Below are 6,000 nucleotides of genomic sequence, written 5' to 3' on the forward strand. Positions count from 1 at the left end.
TAGAATGTTGGATACTAAAGCAATACTTTAAACATGCAATTACAATAGCAACAGTACTATGTTTATTTAATTAACAGAGAGAGTAGAAGACATGTATAGTATACTTGTTTGCTACAGTTAAGGATTTCAAACAGTTGACTCGGCCTGCCATTTTTATCAACAGCCTTTGGACACCCTACAGCGAGGACAGAGTGAAAAAGTCCCGTGATTGTATTTTTACTACCACCATCATTCCATTATAAAAACTTCAACAAGAAGACCAATATGGTGGATCCAATGTAGTGGTAGGTCCATTTTAACAGCAAGTTCTTCCTAAGCAAGCATCTGCTTCTGTCCTAAGACTCTACTCATTCATTAGTGGCAAGTCTCATGGTTCTTAGTCAGGGAAAGGATTAAATACTATTGAGAAAGTTTTTATGATATGTGGCCCGAATGTTTGAAAAACAAGAAAAGAAGTAAGAGTTATTGAAGTACCTTTCTCTTTAACCAGCTGCTGTACTTGAAGGCTCCTTTCTTGCTTTAATTTATTCCACAACAGGTAAAGGAGATTCTGGGATGATGCCAAACGGGCCCACGAATTTTTTTAGGTCAGTAGGAGAAGGTCTGGTGAATCAAAAGTCATTTAAGCAAAGGTGCCTCTCATCGATTATTATTCTTTAAAGGGACCCATTAGAGAGGAGATCTCACAAAGCCAATAGCATGGAAAGAAGATGAGAAGAATATGGCCTCAAGAATCAGGAAAAGAGAAACAAAAGGAAACGATTCACCATCCCAGCAAAGTAAAAAATTAGATATAATACTGATGCAATTTCATGTCAAACACAAGCCAAAATGACATGAGCAATGTGTCATTAATCTATTTACATTTTTATATGCATTTGATATGAAGAGAAAGGAATCAGCTAACTACTCGCAACTCTCGAAATGCAAAGTTAAAATAACAATCCATGCACAGAAAGAAAGAAATACATTAATGATGCAGGCATCTTCTATAAATGAATGCTCAAAACAGTCACGAATAGTGCTGCTTCATTGAGAGACTAAAATCCTCTGGGAATAGTTCTTGCTGCAAGGTTCAGGTCACTTTTTTCGGAACTTCAAAAGGTTTTGGCTTCCTGTACAGACAAAACAAAACCAGGTAATTTACACCCATCGGCAGACAGCACATAGACTCATTGTTTTAGAAGTGAAAAGAAGCAATTCCATGTATTGTAACTGCGTCAAGAATGGCAAAGGAAAACGAAGAGAATGGAACCATTTCAAGTGTAACAACAAACAAAGTGGCTTGCTTTCATTTTCATCCATTTTCAAGAGAATTCGCCCTCAGTAACTAATCTTCCACTGGAGCATATGCAACATCATAATCCAGCTTCGAAAGAAGAAATGGTCCACAAATCTTCTAATTGCAAGTCACTTAGGGTCATGACCATACAGAATCGTCAAAACTGTTTAATGATCCAGATAAACAAGTGAAAAGCCAGTCTTAGGTAGATTTTAAGTAGTCAGGTGACTAGAGAATAATAAAAAAGAAAAAGAAATCACTGTTCATAACTACTATCAACTTGTCGCATCATGTTTAACTTCCAGAAAGTTTAACTTCTTATCTAGGCCTACATCTACATGAACACAATAGTAAACAAAAAAACGAAAATTCAGGTCCATCTCACATCTGGCGAATAGGGAATGTGTAAAATCAACATTCAAAAGCCAAATGTAAGCACATGGTTCATTAGTGGTAGACATAATTGCTTTCTTCACCGAACACTTGCCTCATTAAGTGATGTCCAACTTCTAGAATCTTTTTTACGAGGCACAGCAATCTCTGTCCAGTACCCCGCGACTTGATTGACAGGGACAAAGTGGGATCGTGTAGAAATATTCCCTCAAACAATCCAGGCAAGACTAACTCATTTCTGATAAAAATGCTACATCTAATGACGTAAGATGTCTCAGTTTGACATGACTCAACCCAGAAAAACACAACCCTCTTCACTGCTTGAAGAGGGTGAACAAGTTCAGGAAGAAAACCTACCACCCCAAAATACACAAGGCACACTCCAAGATAGTAAGATAAAGCTTCATAATAATAAAGACGATATGGTAAATTAGGGTAGTTACGTGTAAACTGTCTAAAACTGACTAGTATATATTTAGTGAGGTGACTGACAAGAATCCTAATGGGGCTACCCCCATAACTCACAATGAAATGATAATAAAGCAGAGCATAATTGCATAATTTCTATTAACTTGATTTACCAGGAAGCTAAAGAAAATTTAAAGTTGAGAAAAGAAAATACCCAAAAAAAAGAAAAGAAAATAACAACATAAACTCTTTCTGTATTTCTGATAGGTTCATAAACAAGTCAAGAAGGCAGGGCACACTCTCTTCCAGGTCAATATGAGGACCAAAAGCAATTAGGATGCAAGGCTGGAGATTTTATAGCTATTCAAGATATTTGAGCAGCTTAATTGAAATCAACAGTTTATGTAAATGCAAGCAATTTCTCAATGAAACTGGCCAGACTTTGGAGGTAGAGTTCTCCTTCAATGTTCAATGTAGTTTCCAATTCAATATTTGTTTTATATGGAAAATGCCAGCCTTTCCTAACACTATATATGATGCTCGACTACTGTGGATGGTTTGAAATAATTGCTGTCACAAGATTCTAAATTCACCTAAAATGCAATAATTCTGACACAAGACAAGAAAAGCCTAATCATACACAGCACATGAGAAAAAATGGACCTGGACCAGGACCAGAGCACTGATTCTTGAAACTGCGTAAAATACCAGGGCAATATAATTCTTGTATCCATTCAATGACAATTCTTGAACTTCCAAAAGCCAGGTTTTCTTCGTGGACACCAAACATCATATGACTGACTCTTCGTAATGTAAGAGGTTAAAGAGAATCATACAACGTGATGCGGAATTTGAAGCCTAATAAGAAGAAAAGAAGTTAAAGAAAGAGAAGGACTTTGTAAATTTTATTTAATTCATCAAAAGTTATGATAATGTAAAAAAACTTATATATAAATAATAAAAATCTAATCAAAATCAAATTTAAATTTAAAAACCACTAACTAATAAAAATCTAATAAAATAACATAAATCAAAATTAATAATAAATAAAATAAATAAAATTTAATAACTTAGACTTGGATGAGCCCAATCTCCCAACCAAAAACTAACAGGTTGGGGTACTCTCCATCATCAATAATCATACACATATATAGATCATTTCTTGCATCCAATATTTTCAATACAACAACATCCTCGTGTCAAAGTAGATGGCTCGGGGGTTGCCGCCACGGCGGTAGGTGGCAACTTTGACGGTGGAAGATGTCCAGATGATTGGAAAGTGGAAACTTATTGAAGTGGGCTGGGGTTGATCTCATGTATAGGGCAGTCCTCTTTAATTGTTGAGCTTCTTTTTTCGGCCGTAGGGCTTTACCCGAACCTGTGTTGCCTCCAAATATGTTTGTTATTATTATTATTATTATTATTTTGGAAATTAGAATGAATTAAGTTTTTGGCCCTTTGCATTTTGCAAGCATGAAATACTCTGTTGCTGCTTAAGCAGTACTGTACATCAGAAAAAAAAAAATCACTGCATATATAGTAGAAACAATGGTAATGTAATGTTCAGAATCACATATCATTATGCTCAAAATTCAGTTAGGAACTACAATTTGATGTATTCAAGTAACGAGGAGATGATCCCTTTGAATGATAAATTATATCTCAATATATATATATATATGAAATATACGTGCAATTTTGAGAGCCTAAGCCCCCACTAGGCCAAAAGGATTTGAGAACTAAAATCCGAGTGGTTAAATAGACAACTTGGGTCCTCCAAATTGTTTTCTTATTTTGATAAAGTAAAACGTCTCCAAAATCCATCAAGTCCGTCGGATGAATAAACAAGAACAATTGGAGCCGAAGTAAAAAGCCCAAACATCCTAAGTGGCTATGCAACCCCATTCATAGTTTTCAGACCCGGCCCGGTCCAAGGCCCGGGTTCCGGGTTTTAACCGGGTCGCCCGAGTCAATTTTTTTTAAATTAAAACGACGTAGTTTTAGTAAAAAAAAAAATTAATTTGTAATCCCTATACTTATCTTTACTATTTTAATATGGACTAAATGAGAGGTGATATATTGTCAGAAGGAATATCTTCTTAAGGCCCAGCTAGTAGTTTCTTGTATTTTAATTTTTTATTTTTCCAATTTGATTTAATTTTGTGGTCATGAGACTAAAAATCTGTGCTTAGTAATGGAAATAATTTATAGTATGATCATAAATGTAAACCTATTATTGACTCGAGGCCTCGTTTTACCTTCTAATTACGTTGATCCGTGGGATTGAAACCTCCACCAGATTTATTCGAGAAGATGGAATAATTTTACAAGCGGATATAACAAATGATCATCAACTCCACTGCAGCCTCAGAACTCAATCTTGAAGCAAGGCGGATACTCCATCGAACACATGATAAACATGGCAAAGCAGATAATTAACATTTCAAGTTACTTCAGTCTACATATTCTTCCACTAGTGGTTTTAACCCTAATAAGCTCCCGGCTTTATTCTGCCTACATAAACTTAACCTTTGCCTGGAGGAACTGAGCAGAAGGGCCCTTTTTTTGTTTACAAATCTACCGTGCAATCCTTGAACTGACTGAGCTTAATTAGTTCCCCCCCTGGCCAGAAGGCGGCTCAGGAGTGTGGCGGTTATTGGGTCCTGTTCCTGAATAATCAGTGTACTCCAGATTCTCCCTCCCGGCGCCTCGCTTTGTGATTGTCTGCATTTTCAGATGTCAAAAGAAATCGTAGATTAATTTGCTTTCCTCATTCCTAGGTTCAATTAATATAAAAGAGCCCACTGACAAACCACTTAGCCCATGAACGGTACCTGGTGCTGGGTGTTCCGATCAGGAGATAGCATATCTTGACTATTATATAATAGATCATCTCCAGTCCCTGTAAATGCAATCAACAGAATGAAACAGTCGTAGCAATTATTCATGAACAAGAGTTAAAAAAAAAAAAAAAGATATATAAGGGGGTAATTTAAGGAGACAAGTTTGTGGATTTACTGGATGTTGAGGTAGCATTCAAGAAGATAAGCTGGGAAACTACCAGTAGAATTACTAGTGAATGAAGGAATTTGCCTGCCATTTCTAGCCACTTTTGAAGCATCATTCCTTTAACATTATTTTTCTTAACTTAAAACGCATGTTGCTCAGGCATTTATACTGCAGCCTGTTTTCGTCTTGTGGTGACTCACGCGTTATTCACCAAAAGTCGTCAGGTCAGAGAGAAATGCACTTCTTAATGGAGCACTACCAGACCAACTTGGGCAGCCTATCCAGAAGCCTTTATCCTCCTTTCTTTATCTTTTCTTTCTTTCTCTTGGATTACAAAAGGCGTGCTTTCAAGCTCCAACCTTGTCAAAGGAACTTTATGTACTTTCATGGGTCAAAATGGAGAGCCGAAATGAATTTGTCAATGCGTTGCTATGATTGAAGAAGACTGGCTCCCTTGGCCCATCTGGAATTAGTGGAGAACATTGTATGAGGTAGTCAAAAGAATTTACAAACTACTCATTACTTGAGTGAAGCCCGCCAACCTTCACATCGGAGAGTGGCAAGAGAAGAGAAACATTAAGTAACATCACTGATCACCGGTGATCCTGCTATAGTCCGATACCGTCGTTAGCAAGCACTTGCCACTGGGCTTGATGTCTACGGCGGTGATATTGTATCGTTATGATTTTGATTTCTGTCCTCGTAGCTTAACAAGGTTGATTTAGTCCTTGATGTTTTTGGATCTTAGACAAAGTTAACTAATTTCTCCCTTGATCTATTTGTATTCTTGTTGTTACGTTATAGTTTTAATTACTGATCAAGTTTGGCAGCGAGGGCTGGTTCAGAAAATTTAAACCACTGCTCTAGCGCGTGGGTATGTGAGTATAGATTGCAAATTATAGTGGATA

General features: G+C 36.7%; 1 long non-coding RNA gene across 1 annotated transcript; it reads right to left on the reverse strand.

The window, feature by feature from the left end:
• Nucleotides 1-4,499: 4,499 nt before the first annotated feature.
• On the reverse strand, nucleotides 4,500-5,425 carry LOC7498176 (uncharacterized). The gene is made up of 3 exons (XR_002983200.2): nucleotides 5,102-5,425; nucleotides 4,918-4,985; nucleotides 4,500-4,807 (listed from the first exon to the last, which is right to left on the reverse strand). It is a non-coding gene; the product is annotated as an uncharacterized LOC7498176 (long non-coding RNA).
• Between the last annotated feature and the right edge of the window lie 575 nt (nucleotides 5,426-6,000).

The sequence above is a fragment of the Populus trichocarpa genome, chromosome 8 (assembly GCF_000002775.5).
Source record: "Populus trichocarpa isolate Nisqually-1 chromosome 8, P.trichocarpa_v4.1, whole genome shotgun sequence".
Classification (NCBI taxonomy): Eukaryota; Viridiplantae; Streptophyta; class Magnoliopsida; order Malpighiales; family Salicaceae; genus Populus; species Populus trichocarpa.